This window comes from Vombatus ursinus, unplaced genomic scaffold (assembly GCF_900497805.2).
Source record: "Vombatus ursinus unplaced genomic scaffold, bare-nosed wombat genome assembly UNPS02010548.1, whole genome shotgun sequence".
NCBI lineage: Eukaryota > Metazoa > Chordata > Mammalia > Diprotodontia > Vombatidae > Vombatus > Vombatus ursinus.
In genome coordinates, this window is record NW_020950326.1 from 15,220,728 (window position 1) to 15,232,717 (window position 11,990).

The following is an 11,990-nucleotide window of genomic DNA, read 5'->3' on the forward strand; positions in this document are numbered from 1 at the left end:
CTCTCTCTCTCTCTCTCTCTCTCTCTCTCTCTCTCTCTCTCTCTCTCCCCTTTTTCTCCACCACCATTTGAACAATGTTTGAGTACAGAAGAAAGTCTGAGGACCTGTCTCTGTCATTCATTGTCTACTTAGGCAAATCAGGTCACTTCTCTTGGCCTTATTTTTTTATCAATGAAATGAATGGGTTGTGTTAGTTGACCTCTGGAAGCCCTTTCAGCTCTAAATGTATGATCTTCTAATAGTCTCATGGCCATCTCAGGGCCTCAGGACAAACTGTGGACAGGAAAGGATTTCCCTCTTCCCTCCAAGCACAACTATCAACTAGCTACCCATTAGCTAAAAAGGTATTCTCCTTTCCAAAGATATATACATATTAAACGGGCACTCTGGAAGACCCATAAGACTTTAAGACTCAAAGAGTTAAGCACTAATGAGGTAATTCAGGCATAGTAGCAGTATTGTGAGGGAGGTATTTTTGGTTCCTCTTTAATTCCACCTTAGGAGTCCACCTATCCTGCCTACACATGTGGCCAAACCTGCTGGATCTGTGTTCCCACAGTCCTTATATCAGCAATAGGTCATATTTGCCCCCACCCCCATTTTTCACCCACCTAGAATCCAGGAGGAAATTAGCCAGCTATGAGTTGAAAGGGAGGAAAGGAAAGAAGAGAAGGAATGAGTTAAGGAAGGAAAAAGACAGAAGGTCAGACACAGTGAAAACCACAAAATTGCTTTCCAGTTTCTCCAGTGTCTCAGCTGCATAAACACTGCAGTCCCTGGGAGGTCCAGTTTAGAAACACAAGGATGGAATTAGCAGTGATTGTTTCTGGAGACAATCTTAGCAGTTCACCAACTTAGTCTTGGCAATCACTACCAATGCCACCACACCACCTTTACCTGAGTCCCAGCATCCCTTCCTAATTCTCATTTCACTGAACAGCCCCAAAGGTCTGAGAGCACCATGCAAATGCAGGGCAAGTGAGGCCACCCAGGGAGGGGAGGTAATTTGCCCAAGGTCACACATCATGTCAAAGGTAAAACCTGAACAGGAAACTTAATCCACTTCTCCAGCAGTTCAGTTCCATTCACTAAGTTACAAAGTCTTCCCGCCTGATTCTTTATTAATTTAGTGTTTTGTAATGGCTTTTTCCTTCCCCTATTAATCCTAAGAGGAGATTCTGACAGGAGGTATGTTTTTTTGAAAAACAAACACAAAGCACAAATGCTGATGGTCAAAGAAACAAAAACCCTCAAGGAATTACAGAATCTCATAGTTAGAAGAGCCCTTAGAGACCTCTAGTGAGGGCGGACACCCCTACCTCCAGCCAGCCAGCAGCCTTTCAGATAACTCATCTTTCATTCACTTTCAGATAATGATATTTCTTAGGAAGATTTTCCTTCACATTCCACTGAAATCTGACTCAATGCAACTTCCCTCTCCCCTCTTCTCTGTTGGTAAGGAGACCAAGTAGGAGAAATCTAGGCTCTCTTTCTTCCACATACCAGCCCCTCAAATATCTCTTGTATATAGTTATCTCCATGTTGTCTCCATATTGGAAGGTGAGCTCCTTGGGGCTGGGACTATGCTTTTAATTTTCTTTGTATCCTCAGCACTTAACTAACTAAATTAGGTGCTCTTAATCTAGGGTTCATGGATTCCCAAGGGATCTGTGAACCTAGATGGGAATAAAATTATACTCTTCAATTAATCTCTAACTGAAATTTAACCTCTCCTTCAATTACGAACATAGGTAACAAACATTATTCTGAAAAGCGGACCCTAGATTTCACTGCCAAAGGAGTCTGTGATACAAATAAAAGGGGGGCGTGGGGACTGTTAGAACTCTTGGACTAAATGAAGATAATAGTCGTTTCCCACAAATCTTTTCTTTATCCAGGCTAAACATCCTGAATTGCTTCAACCTAGCCTCTGTGGGAATGACTAAGGTCCTTCACCATCCTAGTTGCCATCCTCTGAACATTCTTCACCTCATTATTGATAAGATTTCTGCCTCATTTTTGTCTCTGTATCCCCATTACTAGCACTTATAAATGTTTGTTGATTATGAATGCCCTTCCTAAAACTGGCACCCAGAAGAGAATGTGATTGACCAAGTACTATCATCTCCCCTGTGGATACCATACCTCTCTTAATGTTGCCTAAAATTGAATTTACTTTTTTGGCTTTCATAGACCATTGATTCACATTGAGCTAGCAATTACTAAAACTCTCCAAATCTTTTTTTCAGATGAACTGTAATCTAGTCAAGACTCCTCTATTTTATGTTGTGATGATGATTTCATACACCTTCTTTATAGGTGAAGAAAGAGTAACTTTTAAACATTCCTTCAGAAAAGGATAGATCCGATCATAATAGCTCAGCCCTAGCTGGGTTTTGATGACAGTAAATACTTGGTATACATTGGTTGAATTGAAAAATTCCCCTCTATTCCAAACAGAAAACAGAGTAATCATGGTTTCCCATCTTCTGGGGGGGGGGGGGGAGGGAGGGCAAAATAAGGAAGCAGGCCAAAGATGAGCAGGAAGAATTTAGGCCAGAGCCTAACAAGACCACTCCTCATTTGGAAAGATCCTGTAACAATACCCAAAAACTGAGGGAAGCATAAAACTCCACAAACCAGGAAAAAGTCTCATCTATCTAATAGCAGTTCAGTTGTGGCCAAGTCAAAAACCCAGTTTCAATCATAATGTTAGAGAACTTTTCTATCCGTATCTTTTTTCCATGCTTATTCAATTTGCATTTCTCCCAATCCCTCCATTTTATAGAGGAAAAGGGGCTAAGGTTATAGAAAGAAGAAAAGACAAAGGAAAGGACCCACACGTACAAAAATGTTTATAGCAACACTTTATGTCATAGCAAAGAATTGGAAACAAAGTAGGTACCCATCAACTGGGAAATAGGAAAATAAACTGTGTTATATGAATGTAATGGAATATTACTGCATCATTAGAAATGATGGATTCAGGGAAAACGTGTATGAACTTATGCAGAGTGAAATAAGCCAATCCAGGAGAACAATTTATACAATGACTATATTAATGTAAAGGAAAACAATATAAGACTATAGCACTCTTATCATTGCAGTAACTTCAGAAGACTGATGGTGAAGCATGCTTCCCACTCCTCAACAGAGGTGACTGATGGATTAAAGGGAATAGAATAAGACACACACTTTCAGATAGCAGCAATGTATTGAATTGTTTTTGCTTGAAGAAAGAGCTTCTAAGGAAAGAAGGAGATAGGTAAGTTAGTGAGTGGGTAGTGAGAGAGATACAAATGAAGAGGGAAAAAAGAGCATCAATATGACATTTTAAAAGTTTACAGAAGAAAACAAAAGGGCAATTTTGTTTATTACTGCTAAATTTGATATGCACTTTAAAAAAAGCAAACTGAATGCAACAAAATCCATGGTTTTAGATGTAATCTTTGTTTTGTTCTTCCTTGCAAACTGAAATGTGCTTACTGATGACTAAATTCATAATAGAAGAGAAAATAACATAAGGGTGAAACGATTTGTCCAAAGTCATACAGGTGTAATAGAAAGGGGTCAAAAACCATGGCTAGGGAAGAAGGCTCCAGTTCCAAGGTGAGCTTAGCACTGATCTGAAATGGCATCAGGAGACCCAATTAAAACAGTTTCAGAGATCCATAACTTGGTGAAAGGAAAGTGTAGGCAATAAAGAGAAACATAAGAGTGTCATTCAAGTAGAGATGATTAAAGCCAATGAAATCCCAGAGACAGCAGGCATGTCTATCCTTCCCAAAGCCTGGGCAACTTATTTGATCCTCAAATACATCCTATGATGTTGGCAGAACATTCATTCTTTTATCCAACTAGCCAACAAATATTTATTAAAACTTTTTATGTACAATAATGTCTTCTATGAACTAAGAAAGACAAAAAGATAAGTAAATGAATGAATGATAGATAGACAGATAAATGCATAAGAAATAGTCCCTGCCTTCAAGGACAAGTATTATCCTACCTTCCAGTTTCATAGTTTTTAAAAGGAACTACTGGTATGGAAATTCTCTTTCCCAATTCAAATCTACAACTTATCTGCAACTTATAGTCTTGGATGGCTACTTTGGAAATCAGAAAGTTAAGTGACTTGCTCTCAGCCATAAAATTAGCACATGTCAGAGTCAAGGCTTAAACTTAAATTTTCCTAACCCCAAGGCCAGCTTTTCCATTTAATAAATAAGTAAACTTAGTTCAGTGAGTCAATCAGATATTACATGTCCATAAATGACAGGGTAGGGCCCGGAACTCAGATCTCCTGACTCCCAGTTTAGTATTCTGTGCCTTAATGGAAAATTAAGGAATGTGACAGTTAACAAAATGAAGAGGGCAGGGCAAAGAAAACCTAGAGAAGGGGAGATTTAGGTTTGACACTATACATTTCCAGAGGATATTGCCCGAGGTGCAAGTTTTCTCTATCTACCTTCTCTTCGAGGCTGAATAGGCTGGGGTGGTTCACTTTCAGAAGTGAACACATTTTGCATGACTTCCTCTTTAGAATGGGTTTTGTATTTCTTACCTTCTCAATGGGTGGGGGAGGGTTGGGGTAGGGGAGAGAAATCTGGAACTGAAAATAAAATAAAATTGAATTTTTAATTAAATAGATAAATCTAAAAAACAAAAGTGAACACAAGTTTTGGTGGAAAAAGTCAAACCTAGACAAAGCCATCACAGCCCATTGGTACACAGTTGTGTCAAATCAGACCAAAAGTTAACTGAAATCCCTATGGGCTGCTTTGCTCTCTGTTTTCTCTCTTCTCAAAGGGTGTATAAATATCTCTCTATTCTGTCCTCACTAGCTCCTCTGCAAGAAATCATTTGATGAAACTCAATCCCCTACCTCACCCATACTAGAAGACCATACACTTTAACAGTGTGCAATCTGTTCTGCTGCCCTTCTCTACAATATGTTGTTTCAAGTTATCAAAAATACTAGTATCAAATACTATTTGCAATCTCTACACTTAGTTCTGGGGATACAAATATAAAATCACACCAGTCCCTGTCTTCAAAGAGTTTACATTCCACTGGAAGACACAACACATCCAGCCACAGGCAAGTGTAATATGAGGGAGAGAACCCTAACAAAGGAGGAAGGAAGGCCAGAGAAAGCAGGGAAGCATTAGATGAGGGGATACCTGAGCTGAGCCTGGAAAGAAGATAAGTTTTTTAAGAGGGAGGTGAGAAAAGCATTATAGGCATGGCAGCTGGCCTACTCACCAAGTCAGCAGATGGAATATTGAATTTGAGGACTCTAGTGCAGTTTGACTGAAATATACAATGTGCGAAGGGAAGAAACGTGAAATGAGGCTAGAAAGGCAAACTGGTGCCAAATTACAAAGAACCTTTAGCATCATAAAAATAACTAACTTTTCACATAGTTCCTTAATGTTTTGCAAAGTGTTTTTTTTCACATATTTCATTTGATCCTCACAACAAACCTGAGATGTGTGTGCTATTATTATCCCCATTTTACAGATGGGGAAACTGAGGCACAAGTGGTACTAATATTTTTTGTTTTGTTTTGTTTTTGGCTAGGCAATGGGGTTAAGTGACTTGCTCAGGGTCACACAGCTAGTAAGTATCACATTTCTGAGGCAGGATTTGAACTCAGGTCCTCCTGACTCCAAGGCTAGGCCCCTTTCACTTTCCCCCGCTCCTCCCCCCCCCCCCCCCCCCGCACTAGTATTTTAACCCAGGTCTTCCTGACTTTGTCAGGTACTCTATCCACTACTCCACCTAGCTGCATTTTGCTGACATGTTTAAATTTTACCCTGGAGACAATAGGAAGTCTCTGTAGGTTTTTGAGCAGGAAGGTCTATAATCCAATCTGTGCCTTAGGAAGATTATTTTGACAATTATTGGGAGAATGAATCAAAGAGGGGGAGAGAGAAAGCTAGAGGGTCAATTAGGAGGGTGTAACAATATTCCAAACAAGAGGCAATGGGATCTTGAATTAGAGTAGTGAGCAGCCATGTAAGTAGAGAGGAGACAGATGGGAGAGACGTAAAGGCAGAGTCAAAAAGGCTTAGCAATGATTGAAATATGTGGAGTGAGGGAAAGGAAAGAGCCAAGGGCAACTCCGGGTTTATGAACTTCGATAAACAGAAGGATGCTGGCACCCTCCACAGACACAGGGAAGGTACAGAGTAGAGGAAGGTTTAGTGAGGAAGGTGATGAGTTCTGCTTTGGACATCTTGAGTCTGAGGTGCCACAAGAATGTCAAACTGAAAATATCTGGCCAGCTTGGAAATATTTTACAAAAACTAACCTAAGATGTGGAATATCACATGTACTATTGAATATAATCAGCAAGGTTTCTTTTTGCCCCTAGATTTTTTTTTGCAAGAGAAGTCTTGCCAGATAGTAAAAAGGGGGGGGGGGGATATATATTCAGAAATCAATGTGATATAAAGATAAGAGGCATCAATAAAATTTCTAAAAGTAATTTTTTGAAACTAACCCAACAACTGTCAATTGGTTCAACCATTCTGGAAAACAATTTGGAATTATTCAAGAAACATCACTAAATTATTCATATCCTTTGACCTAGCAAACTAGTGCTGGGCATCTACTTCCAAGGAGGTCAAAGACAGAAAGAAAAACCCTACATGTTCCAAAATATTCACAGAAACACTTTTTGTAATAGCCAAAAAAAAAAAAAAAAAAACCCTGGAAATTAAGGTGGATGCCCATCATTTGGGGAATGGTTAAGCAAAGTATGACACATGAATATAATGGAATACTTTTCAATTCATCCTAAGTGGCCTCTCTGTTCTTCACATGATATTTTACCCCTTTTCTTTATGCCTTAGCACTGGTTATCTTCTTTTTTTTTCTGGCTATCTTCTTGTGCGTAAAATGTACTCCTCTCTCCTCACTTCAATCTCTTTGAACCTCTACATTCCTTCAAAGCAAAGTCTTCTATATAAAGTCTTTTCTGATCTCCACAAGTGCTTCTGCCCTCTCTTTCAAATGATCTTGGATTTACAGCTTTGTACTTATTTCTTTATTTTCTTCATTATTCTATATGAAGGGAGTGTATCATTTATTGTATTTGTATCCCAGCACATAACACAGTGCGTAGCACATAGTAGGCACTTAATAAAAGTTTACTGATTGACTGTACCACAGTTCCTCCTTTGCTTTTTGAAATAAAGAGTAGCATTTTAAACAGATGTTTACATATCCAATTCTCATAATATCCAAACTATGTAATATTAAAGATTCCCAGACTACAAAGACCTAAGGGAAGAAATAAAAACTGTGTGACAGGAACAGGATGAAATAAATGCACATCATCTCATCATTCTAGCTGATAGTAGAGTCGTCCAGAAGATGTTTTACATCACAGTACTTCTTTTCAATTACAAAAATATATCCTTTTATCCTGCAAAATGATCTCTTAAACAGTAAACATAAAAGAAACACAATAAACATGAAAGCATATGATAGATAATTGCTTGTCCAGAATGGTTTGTAATAATACATTGAACTTTACAAGTTATCAAGGCACTTTCCTCACCACAAATTTGGAAGGCAAACAATTTAGGTATGATTATCTCCATTTTACAGATGAAGACACAGAGGCTCAGAGGGTTGAAGTGATTTGACCATAGTTATATGGCTAGTATATGGCAGAGCTATAATGTCATTAAGTCCAGAGCTCTTTCCATTTACTTTTGTTTCAAATGGAACTCCAAGCACCCAACTTTCAACTCCTTGAGAAAAGTCCAAAAAATATGTTTATTGCTACATATTTTGTTCCTTTCTTTACTTCTCAACAAATAATTTCCATGCTCAAAAAAATCATGAATAGTTCCCACTGTCTTCACAATCAAATCCTTTAACCTGGCATTCAGGGCTCTCTACATTTAAGTATATCTTGTGAGGAACCATATAAGGAATTGGAACTCTGCAGCTTCAATCTGGATTTGTATATCCCTGTAGGTGATAAAGGTTAAGATAGAATAAGGATAAAAGACCAGGTTCCTTTGTTAATATATCCAGGAAGGAGGGGAAGGGGGTAAATTCAGATAGTGCCCACCATGTGCCAGACACTATGCCAAGCACTTTACTTTTTTTTAATAGTTGAGGAAACTGAGGCAAACAGAGGTTAAGTGACTTGCCCAAGATCATACAGCTAATAAGCATCTAAGGTCACATTTGAACTCAGGTCTTCCTGATTCTAGACCCAGAGCTCTATTCACTGAACCACCTAGCAGCCTCTATTCACACACTCACGTTTCTCAGTAATTAGAGGCATCTAGGAATGAAAAGGACTGCCTTCCAAAGTAGAATCAGAATAACCATAATAGTAACTTACATTAATATGGAACTTTAAGGTTTGCAAGGTGCTTTATATACATTAATTTCATTTGATCCTCACTATAGCCCCTGGGTTTTGTGTTCTCTTAAGTAGAGGTCTTACAGAAACAGTTGGATTACCACTTGTCAGCAAGAGAATTCTTGTTTACATACCAGTTGAAATAAACGGCGGTTTAAGTCTCTTCGCATTCAAAATTTCTATGATTCTGATTCTTTGATATTCACAGAATGTCATTTACATGTACAGATATAGATATATAGATTTAGACATAAGGAGAGAGAGAGACAGAGAGACAGAGACTCTGCCTGCCCCCCCCCCCCCGGTCCAGTGGGTTTTTTGGTTGGTTGTTTTATGTTTCTTTTGTCTAGCTCATACTATCTCTCATAAAAATAAGAGATAGCTAGAGGAATTTATAAGAGGGAGAGGTCACTTAACTGGAGAGATATCACAGAAGAATTAATTTTGGACAAACAGAAAGGAAAGGAGAATGAGGATGGAAAAACACTATATTCTTGGAACCCTGCCCAGGGTTACTGTTAAATCTATCTTTTAGGTCGAGTAGAGAAGATGTCTCAGAAAAACTCCTTATCTTCCACCTCTTCACCACTGGAAAGGAAGCAGTGTCAGACGAAATATCACCTCCTTAGCCTTTCAGTGAAAATCACCTCCAATTCAAACACAGTGAATTGTCCAGCATTCTATTTTAGTTTAGCTCTTGGTTCCATCTCATGGTTCTGAACAAATTTTTTTTTTTGACAGAGATAAAGGTTTGAACGGGGTACATACATGCTTACCAGCCCCCTTGACAATCTAATCTAACCACCACTGGCCAGCTGGTGGAGGGTCCAGCCTCTGGAAGTCAAACAAGGTCAGAGAGAGGGATGAGAAGAGTTGGAGGTGGATAGAAAGTGATGACATGTATCATCCCTATGCATATAGTACAGTATTTGCCCCCACTGAAAGAGGTTACACATGCTGACGAGGATTGTTAATGAAGGCAAAGGACAGTCAAACCCATCTGAGGAGAGACATGGAGATGGAGTCCAAATTGAAGGGATCGAACTTGAAGATTCTTCTGGCCATTGCTCAGGAGAGGAGGGATCTAGCTCAGAAAAGCTGCTATCAGAGCATCTGCTTAAATACCCAATAATCTGCTTTATGGTGGCATCTGACAGGTATGACCCTAGGATTTGGGGCTGGGCAAAAAGAGAAGCCAGCCTGTCCCCAGCACTTTCAGACAGGTCCTATGTACTCCCCACTCCCACTAGTGAAATGGATGAGTCAAGGCCTTCCAGGCTAACAATAGCTTCCTATAAACACATTAATCCCCCATCAGGTGGGGGAGGGGATAGGTTTGCAGCCTGGATGAGCTCTGAAACACAGAAAAGAATGCGCGCGCACGCGCACACACACACACACACACACACACACACACACACACACACACACACCCCTCCTCAAAACACACTCAGAGGTCTCTCTTCTTAAAAGGGCTTGTGCTCAGAGAGAAACAAATCATAGAGGGAAGGAAGAAAATAAACAGAGATAATACTATTCCCAACCCTAAGTCACGTGGCCAAAGAACATCCCTGGGGAGCAAAGGCTTCATGGCAAGTAGGGGAGCCACTGTGGCCTCAGCTGCAAAAGTCATTCGTTTATAAACCTTAATAACCAATTGGTTGGAAAGAGAAGACCCCAGATGGTGACGGGGGTTGATTTCAGACAGGGCCTTCAGTCTCTATAGGCAAGCTAACAGATTCCCCCAGGGACGGGAATGGGGGTGGGAAAGGAGAGAACACATCCTTTCAGGGGAGAGGGGTAGCCCTGCTCTCTTCCCAAAGATTATAGGGCCAGATTCTGCATTCTCAGGATTTCAGAGTCAAAGCCGGCAATGGGAAGTTGCGTCAGCAGCAGCCGAGATCCAAATTCTATAAACCCAGTAGGTAGTCTGGAATGGAGCACACATACACTCGCACAAAAACCCACCCACCAACCCTTGGATTTCCTGCACTCCCTGAGCATGGCCCCTGACAGTAGATGGGATTTTAATATGGTTCAAGCCAGGGCACTGGGGAAGCCCTTAGCTCCCACCCCTGCTAGACCTCATCTATTGCCCCCAGGGAGGTGTCTGGTTCTTCAAGGGCCCTCAGCCAGAAACAGTAAGGATCTAGGGGCTCTGAGGAGAATAGGGTCAGGGTGTGTCATGGATTTCCAAGAGTCAGCAATTTTTTCAGAGGCCTGCACAGCATTCCACTTTCCCGTTCCTTACCATAAGGCATTTATCCTTGCTTCCCACTGCTTCCTAACAGCTAATGGCCAAGAATTTCTCAATGATAGCCTAGAATCCTTCCGCCCAGGAGGCATCTCTAAACCCCCTGCCACCACTCCAAAGACTAATTCTTCTCTTTGCCTCCTCAGTATAGGACATCCAATGATCTCCTATTTGGGTAGCTCGGCTGATGTTAGGGAGAAGGGAACCCTTTTTTAAATTAGTTTAAATAGCCCTAGAAGAAATACTTCTTATTTAGTAAAGAGATCGTACCATAAATGGGGAGAAATATGCCGGATTTCCCCCCATATACTCAGCTGCACAATCTTCTTGTTTTAAGAAAACTAGGGGAAGAACGGGAAGCCCCACACACAGCTAGAGAGACACACGATTCCTCTTTTAGCTGAAGCTTTTAAAGGTGTATAGAGAAAAAAAAAGAAAAGGATTTAGAGTGGAAAGCTAGGGTACCACCTTGACTCTGGACATTGAAAATTTATTCTGAATAAATGGAGGTGCTTAGGGAAATCCTTAAATGAGGACTCTATAAAAGGGGGAGCTATGGGGCTTCCTCCACCTTGCCGTTGTAAATACATGTTATTCTGAGGCTGAAAGAACTGGTGTGTCCCCCACACTGGTGTGTCCACCTCAGAACCTTTTTGATCGTAAAATCTAGCCACTTGCCCTGGTGTCAGACCCTTCAGCCCTCACCCGACTGGGGGACACAGAGCTTGTCACCATTCACTACTCCTCCCTCCCCTTCTTGCATCTCCCTCTCAGTGGAGGTTTCGGGGATTCCCCCAAAAAGAATCAGCCAGAAGAGCCCCCAAGGACAACATGAGGCTAAAATGCTCACAGAGAATGTTTTGGTGGAACAGTATGCTGGGGTTAGGGGGAGAAAAGAGCTGCAATCTCCAGGGACAGGGAAAGGACGAAAGATTTAGGGAAGCCACCTGGAGTGAACAGATCAGGGATGACTGATTGGGTCCGTCCGGCGCCCAAAGCTCTCCATTGGCAGGCCATATGGTGGCCCGCTCCTCGCCCCACCCCCTCCAGAGGGCTCCTGGAGCCAAGGGGACTGAGGGCGCAGGTACCCCAAACCCTCCATTACTACAATGACAGGACAGAGCTGGGGGAAGATGTAACATGGAAGGGCGAACAGGGAATGCATGAGGGGAGTCTTCTGAAATGACAGGTACTCCGGCACACACACTCAGTTACATTGAGCATAGCTCGGGCGGCTGCTTTGGTTGCAAGGAAGACATCAAACGTTCGGCTCCCCCAAACAACCCAACCCAACCCAACACACACACACACACACACACACACACACACACACACACACACACA

The 11,990-nt window shown here is 41.1% G+C and overlaps 1 protein-coding gene across 3 annotated transcripts in view; it reads right to left on the reverse strand.

Annotated features, from left to right (window-relative positions):
* The window catches only part of BIN1 (bridging integrator 1), a 137,676-nt gene that overhangs the window by 124,939 nt on the left and 747 nt on the right, over window positions 1-11,990 (reverse strand). The gene's annotated exons all lie outside the window — the stretch shown is intronic.